Here is a 14,984-nt window from a genome sequence, read left to right as displayed (position 1 = left end):
TAGTTATTTTAAATTCCATAGCATTCATTCTCCTTCCTTTTCTATTAGAGAGTCCTGGGCTGACTAATGAAATGGCATGCTCTGGCCTCCTGGCTTTCTTATTCAGGGAATGTGGCCTCCTTCCCAACCTGACCTTGTCAGAGCAAGCAGCTTCCATCTCTGGACAGAATGTAAAACTGCAGGCTACACACAAACACGTACAAGAGTTCCATTAGGAACAAAATGGGCTACTTGGCATTTCGCTGACAAACACAGGGCACGCAGTGATTTAGAAATTCAGCTAAATATGGTATCGCTTAAGGAAAAAAATTTAAAAATTAATTTTCCAAACTCAGCCTGAATGACATACTGGTTTGTAAATTCTGAAAATCTAAAAATTATTGCTGATTTCAGTAAGCCTGGAATATTATTTCTAAAGTCATCAGATTTGGGATTTTTGTTAGATTCTGGTCTGTTTGCTTTCTGATCCATATGCTTTCTAGCCCTTATGATAGAAAATAGAATAATCGACTCCAAAACTTTCTCCAAAGAACTTTTAGAGGTGCTTGGAAAGAAAAACTCCTAAGCAAACTGTCCACACACACAGAAAACAGACAAATGGCTGTCACGACTCCTTGACTTCACAAACTAGAAATATTCTTAATCACTTGTGTAACCTAAGGAAGTTTTTCTGCTTTGCAGAAAAGGCCATAGGGCCATTTCAGTGCTAAGATTATCTACACCGCACCACCTCAGCTGGGTGCTGAAGTACCAAGGCCTGTCCAAGGACACTGAAAGTTTTACAACTCACACTGTGCTTATGGATGAGGGAATTGATCCTTCCTTATTACAAACGGCAAAGGTGGTAAAGAACTCTACCCAGCCCTAGATTATATTTGTCAGTTAGACAGCAGTTAGAGGTCATTAAATGTCTAAAACTTCTATTTTGGAAGGATTTACTGCTCTTCCCAGCCAACACCTGGTTTCTGTTCTGTATTGACACTGTTTGCCCATTTCCATTTCTCTAATTATATTCCTATTACATTCCAGCTATTGAGTCCTTTCTTTTATATCATGGCAATTTACAGCAAAATTTTGCAGTCCCTGCAGCAGCAAACTTACACAGAAATTACACAATGGCATTCAAGAAAAATGTTTCAATAAATCGACATTGCATCCAAAATTTTTCCCATAAAATGAAAGACAAGTCCAATGAGATGGGGAGGATGATATAAAGAAAGTAAATCCAAGGTAAGTCAAGTTTCAAGTACAACAAAACATGTTTGGTAAGTTTATAATACTAGAAACCCTTCACACTGCATTCCCTTAAAAAGCATACAAGGGATGGTTGTCCAGAAAACCTCAATCCATTAGAGCTGGCAAAGTGAATTTTGGAGACCACTTTGATTAAAGATAATCAAGTGTACTGACAAAAATATCTGTATTTCACAGAGGTTATTTGCTAAGCATGGAGATAATGATATATCTCAGTTAGTACCTATGCAGTAAGGTGGCATTTATTAGTTTCTGTACAGCATCTCAGCTTCCCAGGTTTGGACCCATGTGGATGTGTTAGACCTTGCATTTCCAAGACTTCCATGCTGCCACCAAAGCAGGGCAAGTGAGAACAAGCATTTTTTTCTCCTGAAGCAAAACACTTACGCAAGAAAATGATGAGACTTAGAAAGAAGGCTGCTATCATTTGAATACTGCCTTGACTAGAACAACCAAAACAAACAGGTACATGTTCCCCCATTTCACTTCTTGTTTCTTCAACAAAATTTCCAGTGTTTGCTTGAGCCACTGCCCGTTGCTCACAATGTTTGAACTCAAAAAGGAAAGGGTAATTAGGCCAGCAGCTATGCCATTTCACATTTTTTCAGGGTAACCTTGTCAAGTCTGAGATTTCCATTTCTACACCCAGAATACTTTTATTTGTAAATAAGAAGGCATATCATTTGCTATAAGTGATAGAGATCAATCCACTTGAGCATTTCCTCATGGGAAATGTATAGAGGGAAAAAAAATAATATCCAGTCACTAGATCAACACGGAAGTTTTCCAATTTTTCTATTACCAGAACATTGGGATAACATCCCAAAAAATGTGGGACTTTCTGGTAAATCCAGCAGTGATGAGTATTTTCTCAAAATGATGAATATTCTAACTCCTGGAGGATCCATAGCAAAGAAATACCTGCCTGGTGATACAGATTTTTAATGGACAAATCATGCCATCAGTCCTGTGAGGGCAAAACTTAACGTGCCCTTGCATTAACTGAGCTTCTGAAAGAGTTACTCAAACCATCCTTTCAACAACCTGAGAAACTTCACTGGATGTCAGGCCCTGAAACACCTCTTAAACTCCATGCAAATAGTTATTATTTTCAAAGTATAACAGCACTGCAATTATACTGAAATTGAACTCGGGAAGATATTCTGTAAAACTAAAAATATAGACTATTTCGAGTGATTATGGCAGTCCTGGGAGAAGGGCATCAAGACTGCCACTGTGATGAAAATCAGTGTAGCTAAGATGTTCTACTACCTGTTTCCATGTAAATATTTTTCAAGTAAATAAGTCACACTCCAAGTGAGCCAAGTCAAAAACAGGTCTATGAAATTACTTTCCAGCCACCCCAATATAGGAAAGACAATCCCCGATTTTTAGTGAAGGTAAAATTATTTTCTGTACTTTGGAAAGAACTATCCCACTCCCTAAATTTCACTTACATTCAAAGCAATGCTCCTATTTCAACAGTTTTACCTGCCTCCAGATTTCAAATGGTGGCAATTAGAGAAGTACAGGTAAATTTGCCCTTTCCCAGCATTAGTGTACTCAGTTCTACTCAGTTTTCTTCATCTTTCTGAGGAAGGATTTCCCCAATTAATTAGGAAGGCCTTGCATGATAAGGAACAGATTTATTTCAGCTCGTTTGCCATGTGGCCAAAAGGTGCCTTATAGCAGCAGTGTTATCACACACCTGTATTAAAGTCAAGCTTTTATCCATTCTCTTTTGCACAGAAGAGAATGAATCCTATTCTAGTTCTCTTTGTGGCTACACTCATTTTCATTGAAGAGAGATTACAGGACTGAGGAACAGTCTTCAAAGATTTTTGAATGGGTAATTGAAAAGGGCTAAATGAAAAGTAAATGTAGGTGAAGCAGCCCCTAAGTTGTGCACACAAGATTGATTAGCAACATGCACACAGCTGCCAGCACGTGCTCAGAACTGCCTCATCTCTGAGCTGTCTGAAGAGCAATACAGAGTATTATTCAACATGCCTGGCTAAATATAAATTTACAAAGGTTCACTGATGCCTGTTTAGAGATCCTACCACTATTAATGAAGGTGGTGCACAATTTCAGTTCCAAGCATGCAGCTTGCTTTCTATGCACCCTTTCCTCTTGTTTTCCTGGTAAATTACAAACAGCTAAACTCATAGAGAACATTCAACATGGTAGGTTATATTGGGAAATACTTAAATAAGAAAGGACTTTGCAGACATATGAGAAAGCAAAGATGTAAGAAGTTGTAAAAATTTAAGCTTCCTTCCTCTATCTCTCAGATTTTTATTTTAGTCACTTGGTACATTCAAGATTTGGAACAATCTATGTCCTATTTTTAGTATTTGTCAAGACATGAAAAAACCAATAAAAAACAAATAACAGCAGGTTACAAGTGTGTTGAACTATTGGACCACTTTATCCCATCTATGACTGTCAGAAAATTCAGAGCACTCTGTGACTGAAAACATCAGCTCAGGTACAAATTCACTGAACCAGTATGACCTCAAGCACAAAGTTCTAATTATTATGTGTTTGGCAGGTTCTCTGAACAACAGAAAATAAAAGTCATAAATACTATTGGGACTTTTTCCATCTTCCCACTTCTGGGGATTTCTGGAAGAAGCAGAAAAGCCCTTGTGCTCCTGTTATGTTCAAACTGGTTTGTATTTACAGGAGTTCAGCATGAAAAGTATCCTGTGACCTAAAAGGCTGAACATATTCTATCACAGTATTGCTCAGTGCTCAGGGCAATTCCCTTTTAAGCAAAGGTCTTCTGAGCAATCTTACTTTTCTAATTTGTAAACTACACAAAAACACAATTTCTCTCTAAATATTTTCATAATATTATATCCTTCCTATTAACATTTCCTCTATTAACTCTGTTAATAGCAAATGTTGTATAAAACAGCACTATTCATTCCCATCTCCTTCTCAATTTTTTTTTTATTATTTTAAGCAGACAAAGATTATGATTACAAATCTAGCTGGATCTTCAATCTCACAGACATCCTCCAAAACCCAGCATACCTTGCCAGCCTGTAAAAAAATGTCTGCCCAGTTCCTCCATACTTACTGGATTTACAGGGTAGCCACTATCTATCTACACTCTGCAACACTACAAATGGGGAATGTAAATGGGACAAAAAATAATGGACAGCCATTGGATTTTGAGAAAATCCCTCAGCAAGTTTTACCACCCAAGAGAATAAAATACACCTTCATTTTTAGGATTCCACAGGGGAAAAAAAGATAAAACACAAACCCCTAGATTTCCATTTTTTTTACACAATTAAAATAAAACTACCTACTCCCAATGAAGCTAAGAAGTAAACAAGCCTCAAAAAATCATCACTGGGATCATTCAGAGTTTTGAGGACCCTCAGAATTTCTCAGCCAGACCTTCTCAATGCCCCCCAGAAGCAGAGCCACTGGAGCAGCCCAGGAAGGTGTTATTCACACCAGTACAGCTGGCAGAGCCTGCCCTTGCTACCACAGGGTGAGACTCATCCAGCCTAGCTTCAGACACTGAAAGGTTACACACTGAATTCTGAGTGCGCCACTGTAGGCTTCCCTACAGTCAGTGGAGAGAAACAGGCATCTCCAGGGGGCAAGTTGCCTGACCTACCTATTTTAGGCTGAGATGAATCACTCTCTGAAGGTGCCCATTTTTCCTCAATTGACTGTGAAGTGAATCCAGGGTGACTTCCCAGCCTTTGATATCTACATTTCTGATGTCTTGGTGAAGACATCTGAATTTCACCCACAATTTCCAGACCTCAAAGCCAGCATCACTGACAAACTAGCAGTGTTATGTATCTATTTCTTGAAATGAAAACTTTCACTCCAAACTCCTGTATTATATTTCAGTTGACTTTCACAATCCTGGCCCTTATAGAAACAACACCTCTGTTTTAATCAGTCACAGCTACAAGATGGTAAGTTCACACAATAAAAACAATTAAAAGGCAAAAATGAGTATCACTTTGCTGAAGTAGTAACTCTTGGGTTTCTTATGTCCTACTCAGAGCTGACTTAGACCAGGTAGCTGTTCTGAATCCATTAGTAAAGCACTTTCAGTCCAATCACCTTTGTTGTTATAAACCAAAACTCTTTCACCAGTAACCACATTTTTCTGCTGAAGTTTGATATGAAATTTCAGTTTTTAGTTTTAAGACTTCATAACAACAAATAAAGTCATGGAAAATATTGAAAGAGAGAAAACCTGCTCCATCTATCTCCAGTTCATAACGGAACTCTTCCCATCTATGCATTTTTCCCATGGGATAAGGTCCTACAATTCAGGAAGGTCCTTTCAATTATTATTTTTGAGCAGATGATCCATCACAGCAATAATCACCATTGGCACTGTAGTCACAGATATACTCCATACCTAAGGGCTAAAAGAACCCTCAGATAAAATCCAATCCATGATCCATCAGCATTTAATTTAGATGACAATCCTGTAAGCTTTTCTTTTAGTGACAAATTCTTACCATGTCTTTCTCCACTGAGGTACTCCCACATCCTTTTCACCAGACCCGAATGAGCAACATCATTTCTGCAACAGAAAAAACCAAAATTGTCCTATAAGTACTATATTATCATCTTGGTTTTGTATGTTTTTGGTATATTTTTCTTGTTTTTTGAAAAAGCTGTAGCTAATAAACTGTTGAAATTATAGTTAAAATTATACATGAGAAAAACAAAAGGAAAAGTAAGATGAAATAGCCTTTTTACTACTAACGAAAACTCCCTTCTAATCTTGTTTATTCTTAATATATCACAAATATTATCACTAGATAAAAGAAAATAAGTTTTGGCAAACAACCAAATAAAACTATCAAAAAATTTAATCAGTTTCATTCAACTCCATCCAGTGGTTTCAGTGTCCCTACCCCACAAGATCACTCTGCACCGTGTTGCTGCAGTGCAATCTGTTTGCTCCAGTGTGCCTGCAGCAGTCACTCAGGTTATCAGGGATCTGATTACTGATCTTCCTGCAGCTGCCCCGTGGCAGATTCTCCTCTCCTGCTCATGCAAAAGCAGAATCCCAGAGTGGCCAGACTGGGATTAGTGCTGGCTCCAGATGCTCAACCCACACAGGAATTGTCATCTTCCAATTCCTACCCACTTCCCGAATTTTAGCAATTTTAAACCCTGTTGCTCTTAACTACCTGCAGTCAGATGCTACACTCAGCAGTTCTTTTAGGGAAGCATTTTACAACTTTTTTGCATGATTCACAACAGTTCCACAAATAAATAAAGCATAGGTTTAACTAAAGCCTGATCTCCAAAGGGAATAGCAGAGCGTCTCTCTCAATAACAAATACACTGAATATTCTATAGAAATACCTAAACCATAAATCACTAAATTTATTTCCCATGCAAATGTTTTATTGAGCTGGCTGCAGAGGGGAATCACTGCCACTAGGAGGCCAGTCAGGATAAAAATAAAGTCTTCATTTACCTGGGCAGCAGAACCATCACCTGTTACACAGAAGGCAGCACTGCCCCTCCCTGTGGGCCAGGCACAGCAGCAATAATGCAGTGGTACCTGAGCAGCAGCGTCTGGCCAGGCTCAAAAGAAATTAGGTGTTGTATTGTCTGTTTCGTGGATCCTGTCAAATCTGTGCTTCTTTAACAGACCTATGGGCCACATTGAACATATACAAAGCTTCAAATGACCAAGCCTGAAAGGGCTCCTGCTCACAGCTGAAGAACCCACAAGTGAAGTCTTAAAATGGTGTGACACCTCATAGCTCTTGGAATGGCACTTAAATACAAAGTTTGACTCCTCACTGTATCTTAAAGAGCCATCCTGATCTGGGGAGTCCAAATCTGGAAGAAACAACAGGAATACAGGCAGAAGCTGACAGATTTTCCCAAGTGAGGAAAATGAACTAAGTCTGCCTGGGGTCAACACAAGCAGACAACAGTGACAAGGTTGGATCTGTACAGTGCACAACAATCTATGTAAGAAAGGAAGTGTACACTGATTAATATTACCTAATTAAATCACCAAAGAAATTATTTGGATTGCATTATATGCAGGAAAAAAAAGACTGTTTCTAGAGGATGGGGAGAAGGTGCAAGAATTGCTTTTCAAATGCAGTAAAAATAGCAATAATTCTGCTATTATGCCAAGACCTTTCACTGCAGGACAAGTTTTTATTACCAAGATATAGACTCCCAGGAAAATAGATTTATAGGGGGCACGATGACACTAATCAGAAATCCTTATGAGTGTCCACAGAGCACAACCCACAGGCATTGAATGAGCTCATAAAATCAATCACAGGCCTTTGGAAATGTTTACCTACACACTACTGGTTTTGTTAAAGTCGGTCAAATTTTAGGACCAGGTACCTAGATTTTAATATATCTCTTTAAGGCTCTTTGTTTTGGGCCATAGAGAAGAGAAAACATGAGGCAATATCTACCTAGGTATACCTGTCCTATAAATCACACCACTTGGAACTCTGTCTCTCATAGTAAAACAAAACACCATGATATAAAATTAATAGTGGCTCAGAGAAAATACATTTTCCAATAGGTGTTGGGAGGTACTGGCAGAAATGAGCCAATGGTCTCTGTTAAATTTCTAAAAGAAAAAGGTCAAAAGCAATTTGTCTCCTGTCTCCACCTTCTTTCTCAGTCTAAATTGCTTCCAAAGTTCACAATACCTCAACAAAAATAAAATTTGGCCCCACTGAGACCAATAACAAAGTTTCCACTGAGCTTTCTGGAGACAGAATTTCACTTTTGGATAGCAGCATATCATCTTAAATTATGGCTTTGTGCCCCTTGCTCAAGTCTGAGATCGAGCACATTTATAAAGTGATGACTGCAGGATTCCTGGAACCAACATGTTCCATGCTAAGATTTTCCTCTGTGTGCTCAGGAAAACAAGGTGTCTGGTTCAGACAGTTGGTAATCTAAAACCAAGATCTGCTAAAATTTATGATCAAACTGCCCTATTAAAGAAAAAGGCACCTCTCATAGGAGCAAATGTTCCACTTGGTGGGTAGAAGCTAATCCCAGATGAAGAAAAAAAGACAAGCTATATTGCTCTGCTGTCAGGAGTTCAAAGAAACCCTGCAGTATAAAATATTTGTAATGTGTGTCACTGAATCATTTTCAGCCCTGAAATATTATTAAAGTAAGAATTTCACTTAATATGAATATATGCAAAATGCAACATTTTTTCATGCAAAATGTATTTACTTATATTGCTTAGGAGGATGACAAGATATTATTCTGGACTATCAATCCTAGAATTCTGCCTCACAGAGAATATGAAAAACTTAACAGCAGAGAAACAAACCCCTATACACTTCATACATCACCAGTGTTAATTATGCAATGTTGCAAAAGAAGGTTAAAAAAATATTCTGTCCTTAAAGCTTTCAATTTGCTTTCTTAAGCATTAGGTATTTTGCCCTATTTTGTAGCGTGCACAACTAGAAATAATTTTGCAACATTTTCATGTATGTTCAATAAAAATGCAAATATATAAATCCCTATCTCTGAACAATAACTCAGGTTGATGTGTACTAAATAATATTTCTAATAGATTGCAAAACTCAAGTTGATGTTTACTAAATAATATTTCTAATAGATTGCAAAACAGGAAATATATGAAGCACATCCTTTAAAAACAGTTTCAAAAAAATACTACATTCTGCAGCTTTGAAGGGCAGTAGATGAGAGGCTGCCAGTTTTTGCTGTAGATATGTAATTCTAACACCTGGCCAAAAGCTAGTTGAGATAACTGCTTCCCTTGTTCTTAATGAGCAAACCCAGCAACTTCAGGACCTGGCCAAAGAGACATCAGTGACTATCAGCAGATGAAAGAAAGCACCACAGCCTTTTACAAAGATCTGCTGTGAACCAGCTTCAATGACTTTCCAGGCAGCCTACCTGTTTTGTTTGCAGCTTTAATACACTGGTGGCTACTTATGCAAAAAAGGCAAAAACTAATTAAATTTGTTTATGTATGTTATCGTGTGGAGCACTCATTTCCAGACATCAAGCTATGAATCATTAAATAACTGCTAAATTGGTCTCCTGGGATAGATCATGGCTCAGAGTTGGGCAGGCCCCCATCCCACCAAAGCCAGGTGTGCTCTGCAGTGAGCAGGCATTAAAACTGTTTAAAGGCCATGATTTGGGTACCCAGCCAGGTCTCACACTGTGAGGTGAGTGGTAGGAAATCATGAAAACAGTGACAGCTCTCCTGTCAGACTTACTCCTCTGTTTGATTAATGAGGGCATTTGAAAGACAATTAGCCAGAGCAGGTTTGGCTGCAACTAGCTTATCAATCAGGCACCCTCTATTAAAAGCACTACTGCCTTCTTTGTTTTTGGTTGCAGGAGAATTGTATCAATGATACACAAACAACAAGGGACCTTTACATGTCCTGCAAAAAGAAGAGCAGAATGCAGCAAATCACAACTGAAATAGTAAAAAAACAAAAATGCTTTGCAAGCCACAAGCCACTGGTTGTTGGGAAATCATCACTGCAACTTCCACAGAGATTTTTTGGCTGGATTTTTTTGTTTCTGCATGGTGAATAATATATCAGGTACTTCCAAGCTTCTCAAGGACAGGTTTATGCTAAGTTTTCAACAACAGCAAAAATGAAACCAAACTGCAACTGATTCCATATATATATAAAAAAAAAAATCCTTCATTAGAAAACCTACTATGAACCTACTCTGAGTTTCAACACATTTCAACTAAGAACTGTTTGAAGTTTTTTAAAAAAAGAACTTGTTGCAATAATTCATCAGTTTGATTTATTTCATTAGTAATGCAATCTCTTTGCTTTCCAACCACCAACACAGGTAGCATTTAATGCTATACTTTGCTTAGGCAGCTGCTTACCCAGGAACATGTTTCATTCTTTGGCTTAAATGAGAGCTTTGCTTCAAGTGGAGTAGTCCTTGAATTCATGTAAGTGATCAAAAATATGCAATGGACAATTTAAACCATGTCTGAACTTTTCCTGGAGATTTGCATTTCCATCAGAACAGTTTTTATCAAACTAAGGAAATGATGATTTTTGCCTGTGAATGAGTAAAAACCAAATTACTGACTAATGTATTTGTATTGCTCTCAATGTGAATAAATCCAAGACTGAAAGGGTAGGATTGAGACTGAAGTGCAATGCACCACTTTTCCTTTCAGTTTACAGTTAATTTTCCCTGGCAATAGCAGATCAGAGGTATTTTTAATGCATGACTAGTGTAGTACTAAGTGGGTATATATGCAGTGCAAGGAAGTTGGTTTTTTTAAATTTTTTTTTAACCTTGCTAGAATCTATTTCAGAAGTAAGCTCACAAAATACTGCATTGTGTGTGTTTGAATACGGGGATAATAAAGCAAGCAACAAATTAATCTTTGATTAGATTAGTTAGAGTACAAAGACAGAGGGAGATTCAGCCTAGCCCAAAAAATCCTCTCTGAAGCTTCCCTGTGTTGGCAGAATGTGATAGTCCAGCATTCATGGACAGAGAACTATAATTGTTTTTAAAAATTTGGAAGAGTTCCCACTGAGAACACACAGCTTGTCACCGGGTTAATCTGCAAAATCACTTTTGTTAGAGTGTTCAGCCACCTCAGTAAGCCCCAGCAGTGGCACCCACAAAGGGAGCACTGTTGTAAACTTGCCACTAGCAGTTTATACCCCCTGGCCCTGATCCAGGAGCCACTACAGAAAGCCAAAGGCTCTTTCAATGGATTTTAAATTGGTCCCCGCACTCCTCTAAGTTACAAAGGTGGTAATGAAGTATTGGGAGATGCAATACAAAAATAAAATAAAGAGGATCTAAGTAGGTGGTGGATAACCAGTGATTCCCCATATTCTTATGAGAAACTGTGAACAGTTTCTCATTTTTCCGTGGTTGTAATTGTAAACAAAAAGGGGACAAAGCCCTAAGCGGTGTGGCATGGGCCACATTTGTCTGTGGGCCAAATTCTTCCCAGCCTCACCATGGGAGCAGCCCTCATACATCCTGTTCATTAAAGGGCCTCAGCTCTGAGCAAACCCCTGCCCCACACCTGGGCAAGAGCCTTGCCATGGCTGTGGGGCACTGGAGAAGGCCTGGGGATGCACAGCAGGCCATGCCTGGGCTTCCTCAGCTCACCATGTGCAGGCAGAGCTGCTCTGTTCTACTTCAATGGATTCAAATGGATTCAGGGTCCATTGGCTCCTTGCAAGAGTGTGGTAAATGCTGTGGCTGTGCTTCAGCAAGAACGTGGCAGTGCTTCAGCAAGGGCTGGGTATAACCTGCCTGGCTGGCTTGTGTTCCTTTCAGGGGAGGGGAGGTCAAATGGACAGAAATAGGTCCACTATTTTTCACACAGATTAATACAGACTGCCACCGTCTTCCAAATAACAAAAGGCTAAAAGGACCCTGGGCAAATGACAGAGACTTGGGGTCTTGTCATCACCTCCAGGAGAACAATTGTCTCTTCCTCCTCTTATTCCTCTGAGTCAGAAAGCATCCAGACACTTTGCTTTCTCAGCAGTTTGAGGAAACAATGGCATGAACAAGAATAAATATCCTGCAACTCATCCCAAGTATTCAAAATTTGAGGTCAATAGAAAAAAAAATTAAAAATATACATTTTGGTACTGCACAAAAGATAGATTCTTCTGTTTCTCATCAGTAACTCACAGCCATTTGCTGCAAAGAACAGCCAGAAATGCCTTTTGCAGAAAGCAAGCAGAAATATTTATCAAGCAGAGATGACTGGTTGGACTGGTACATGAACACAGATGTGCTATCTACTTTTATATGATGCCCAAGGAGGAATTTTGCAATGCCTGCTGCTTCAAAGGCTGAAACCTAAGGAAGGCTTTGAAGGAAACTCCAACACTTCCCATAGAGAAACTTATCTTTCCCCTTATCTTCCAAAGGCTCCAGATCAGTTTCCAAATGCTACTGCAGACATTCTTTTTCCCTTAGGAGCCTCTACGTGTTTCCCCATTTGGCTTTTTTTTTTTTTTCTGAAGCATGCTTAAGGATACTTAAGCTTCAAATCCAGAGACATTGAAGCTTTTGGAGAAGAGGATCACACTTTGAAGCGTGCTCTGCTGCCTGGGTCAAAGAACCTGAGCAATCAGAAGCAGCAATGGAAATTTGCCCCTCCAAATGTCCTGAACAGGCTGCAAGTTCTACATGAATATATAGGCATTTCCTGAGGGGAAAAGTGAAGGCTTCTAGTAACCATGATTAAAGACATTTATTCTTTCACTGTCTATTTCTTTGAAACTATGGCTAAGGCCTAGTAGCTTAATTGACTTTCATAAAGTCAATCCTGATTACAAGGTGCATAGAAATGACCTTGTATCCTTCTTCCTTGTGAGAAGTTGGAGAAATGCTATCTATCTGGGACAGATGGTTCTCACCTGGCCTAGAATGACAGAATATGCATCTTTGTTGACATTCCATTAACTACAATTTAGAAATTCTTCCTTAGCCTTATGCATTTTTTAATGCAAGTAAAGTTTACCTTGCTAATTGGTTCACTAAGTAACACATCATTGTTATTAAAAGGAGAAATGAAAACTTGCTGACCTAATATCCTCAGCTATGATTATTCTTGTCAATTATTTTATATTTGGAAAGGCAAACAAATGTTGTATATAAAAACTAAACACTGTATTTGGCATAACTTCAAATTAGCTGTCTCACCATGTTTATAGCATGCAAATTAAATGTCCTGAATAAGCATTAATCATCATAATAGGCTAATTATTGTCAGTTAGCTATTGAATAACTGAGCTACTACCCCTTGCAAAGAATTTGGAAAAAAATCTTAGTAAGATTCTGGCTACCTAAAAGCAAGAAAAACATTAAAATTTTTGTCAGTAAACAATTTTTGAGACAAACATGTAGCTTATTTTAACCAGTTTGAGCATTATTCTGGTCTTTCCACATATTTAGGCTTACTGTCTTCCAGTAAGTTATACTTAGTCCAAAAACACTTCTGTATGAAGATGTCTTTGTATCTATGTCATTTAAAATGACTTGCTGAGTTTTAAAATATTAATTAATATGTTAATAAACAGTTAATCTTTGTCTTCTCCAGCCACATGCATGGCTACCACAATACTTACAGACAGCAAGGAACTTAAATGTTTTACACAGGACTAAATTCTTTAGAAGTGATAAAGAATACATGAATGTAGAACTGCTACTTGGAGACAGTGTGTTAGGGCCTTGGAGTATATATTTAATAAAGGACCGATACATTCTTGAATGTAAATGGATATCCAGTGCTTAAATGGAACTGAAGCACCTTTACAAATACACAAATGCCAACACATTCAAAATTAAGTCTTAAACATTTAAAAATAGTTTTCAAACAAACTTGCGGTCAGGTTTCATTAAGACTGGCTGCTATTTCTGCAGCGCATTTGTGAGGAAGACATTCGCCTGAGCGGATTCCTTTATGTCCCTCTACACAAGGTGTTTGTCTCATTTGCTCCAAAGCTCTCCCCAAGGGGCTCACTGCTGCAATGTCCTCACACTGCCATCAATGTGCTCACCCTCAGATTGCCCCCAGGACTGGGGAGAGGCATTGGCCCCACTCTGCAGATGGGCGTGACTTCAAGTCATGAAATCAGAGCATGATTCCTATGATGTCCCAGAGAAAATATGTTGCCATCTTATTACAGGGGTTCCATACAGTTGTCTCCCTATCACAAAAGTTCCATACCTTTTTGGTGTTTCTCACGGTCACCTCCTCAGAGCACTGACTCTTTCCCCTTCACAAAGCAGCCACCAACTCCAGTTCCCCTCTCACCCAGCCAACCCACTCTATTATAGCATCTTCTTCTCACTGCTTACAGCTGTGGCCTGGTAAAGTCAGGCCTGTTCCCAATCTTTGATAATTGGCCCAGATGCAACTCCTTAGGGGTAAGATTACTTTCTACACTATCTTTATTTTCTTATATTCTATCCCCCTACAGAAATGCATCTCAAGAGCAAGGATCACAACTTTCTCTCCCACCACCACCACAAGTGGTGTCAAAACAACCTCCAAGTCACACAGAAAAGCTGCATGGAGCCACTAACAGCTCCAGGAGCGCAAGTCTTCCTTTTAGTGGCTTGACCACGGACCATCTCAGGTGAAAAAGTTCTGTACTCTGGGGCTTTTATCTGAGAAATTGCTTGTGTGCCTGTTCTGCTTCATAACATTCTGCCTATAACATTGAGCTGAAGAAGCACGAACAACAATGACAGGGACCAGCTGCCTCCCTTGATAACACAAAGGGCCTGTAAGAGAACAGTTAGCAGAGTATTGATTGGGAAACAGTTACTCAGTTGCTGGAGGTAAAAGTCACTTTCCAGCCCACTACTGCCACATCCAGGAATCCCACTGGCGTTTCTAAGCACACTTCCCTAAGAGCTCCAGTTCATCGCTCTCGCCACTGCGACCTCAAAGTATTTTAAGTCAGTGACTGTTTCACAGGATGCAGTTGTCATTCCTGTTGATCTTTGTCTCCTCTGTACAGCCTTACACCTGAGTGTGTCAAAATACATTTTATTCCAAGAAGGCAGAGTCTACGTGAAACAAAGTGAAAAACTCCTGAGGATGCCCTACCTCATAATTTTCTGCCAATCTTAGTCCAAAATTCTTGGCCAGGGTATTGTGGCTTGGTGTCCCATCAGTGAAGATGATACCAAACATTGGCAGAATC

The 14,984-nt window shown here is 39.0% G+C and overlaps 1 long non-coding RNA gene across 2 annotated transcripts in view; it reads right to left on the bottom strand.

The window, feature by feature from the left end:
• Positions 1 to 14,984, bottom strand: part of LOC128937007 (uncharacterized) — a 271,541-nt gene that overhangs the window by 159,073 nt on the left and 97,484 nt on the right. For both annotated transcript variants that reach the window (XR_008483016.1, XR_008483017.1), the window contains exon 4: positions 5,763 to 5,827. This is a non-coding gene — a long non-coding RNA (uncharacterized LOC128937007). The remainder of the gene's footprint in view (positions 1 to 5,762; positions 5,828 to 14,984) is intronic.

The sequence above is a fragment of the Melozone crissalis genome, unplaced genomic scaffold, assembly GCF_028551555.1.
Source record: "Melozone crissalis strain CALT ecotype California unplaced genomic scaffold, PUWL_Pcris_2 ptg000018l_1, whole genome shotgun sequence".
Lineage (NCBI taxonomy): Eukaryota > Metazoa > Chordata > Aves > Passeriformes > Passerellidae > Melozone > Melozone crissalis.
Note: the sequence above shows the minus strand (reverse complement) of the source record. Positions and strands in the feature narration are given on the sequence as shown.